Genomic DNA, 2,182 nt, shown 5'->3' with positions numbered 1-2,182 from the left:
ACCAGTGAACAGTTAGCTGAGTCTGTAGCCATGAATACACTCTTCAGCAGAGATTCTCAGGGCTGACCATGACATGCCTGATAAATAAACAGCACCTCTAACTGAATTAATCTAATGCACTGACATTCATCCCTTTGAAGAAACCTAAGTCACATTATTACATTATTAGACTGTGAGATTTCAGCAATCTTATAAGTTTACTGCGAGCCACACTGTGCAACATGGATCTAATAAACTTAGGTACGTTTTTCCATCTTTTACATTTGGGTTTGGCACCGTTGTCACGTTGATAAGTGCATCATTTCATGCTGCATTCCTGTTGGTTGGTTAGTAGACGTAGGTCGTAGCAGCAGTCACATTGTGAGATGGTCATCCTAAATTTGACACAGACAGAATTCTGTCCCAGGCCATCTTTGGTTGCAAGACCGTGACAATGGCCATTTTTGAACCTCTCTCACAGAGTGACGTAGGACCACTGTTTTGGAGCCACGACCAAAGATATCACTATGTTTCTTTCACGTTGGTCGTCTTTTGTCTGGGACAGCCCAAAATTGCACAGTGTATGCTGGCCTTAAGAAACATTTAGTCATTATGACACCTATTGCCATGGCAATAATTCAGGGGAGGACATTGCTTAGTCTGTTGGTGTGCCTATCAGGTATGTGGATGAATGAATCTAAGTCCTACCCACTGAGTTTCCAGAATCACTTGATGAAGTCAACACCTTTAGCTGGCCGGAAATAGGGTGGACATGTAAGAACACACTGAATTTCTGCTGAGACAAAGAATACAATCATCACTAAGTGTGAAGCCATTCATTTACATGGAGACTGGGTTAGGTTTTTTAGAGAGAGAGAGAGAGAGAGAGAGAGAGAGAGGAGATGAGAGCTGGAATAGAAAGCTGAAGTCCTAAGGGGCCTTGTATATGCACTAAACAAACTAGAGCAGCTTCACACAGTGATATATCACTGGACACCTTCATATGTGGCTTGTAAGACCACCATCATGCCAAGATTTAGGTGACCTGGATTCTTCAGGTGAAAGGACAGGAACTATGATCAATAAAACATGTGCATGTACGCAGCATCATGATACAATGACAAGGCAGTGCAAACTATCTATAGACCAAAAGACGAACACGAGAGAATATCTGTGCTCTGCCCAAGCACTGCCACAGACTAATGGAATCAGGTATGCTGCTTTGTGTTGAGATGTGAAATAAGTAGCTGTGTGGATCCCAAGGACTGAATTGTTTCTTCTGGACTTTGGACAGCTACAAGGACAGAACAAATGGGAGAATACATGTGTTTAAAACTTGGAGGCGGTTGTGATTTTCAGAGCACAGTGTAAAGGTGTCCTCTGTTCTGTGGCAGTGCCTTGCAGCTTCCTGACAGACGGAATAGTGACATCAGGTATCTTGTCTCTGGACAGTTGGCCATGTGTGACAGAGGTTCAATACATGATAATGAGTGATGGGAAATAGGAGCCAAAGCAGGTATCTGCAAATGCCAGTCTTGTGCCCTTGGGCTAACAAGACAAAAAGTCTCAAAACAACCAAACACTGAAACTTCTAAATTTTCATATTCTTTTATACAAAGTTCTTATCCCAGACCACACACTCAAGACCAGAGTAACTGTACAAATAGATCTTTCACCCTCTTTCTCTCAGTTTAACAGAACTATACTTCATTGCTTGATTATATTCTGCTTTTGACAGTATACCTCAGAGCAAAATTTATTGTGTTAGCCTACACTTTGACAGCCAGGCCAGCATGCAATTCCTCACTCTTAGTGACATGTTGTAAGGCGTTCACTAGTAGGAAAAAAAATTAATCTAAGTGATGGCCACAGACAGGGAGGAGTAACCGTACTAACTTATTCAGAAGGTGATCCAGGGTGTTCTAGAATACAAACAGGCCTGTGAAGGTAGACAGAAAGGTAACCTATGTCAGATCTTTAAACAGACTTCTAAATTTTTTCATGAATTTTCAGTTGTAGGATTATGACACCAATGTACTCGAAGGAAATCCAAATTTGCGTTCTGTAACATTCTCCTTTTTCTTGTATCTGAACACTTCAGTGTCCTACATCTATCTGTGTCACAATCTACCCTCGGGCAATTACATTCAATCTTTCTTCATTCAGATGAACGTGTGTTTGTGTGTGTGTGTCTGCATGGGTG

This window comes from Chanos chanos, chromosome 1, assembly GCF_902362185.1.
Source record: "Chanos chanos chromosome 1, fChaCha1.1, whole genome shotgun sequence".
Classification (NCBI taxonomy): Eukaryota; Metazoa; Chordata; class Actinopteri; order Gonorynchiformes; family Chanidae; genus Chanos; species Chanos chanos.
The sequence above is the reverse complement of the archived record's forward strand: the minus strand, read 5'-3'. Positions refer to the sequence as shown.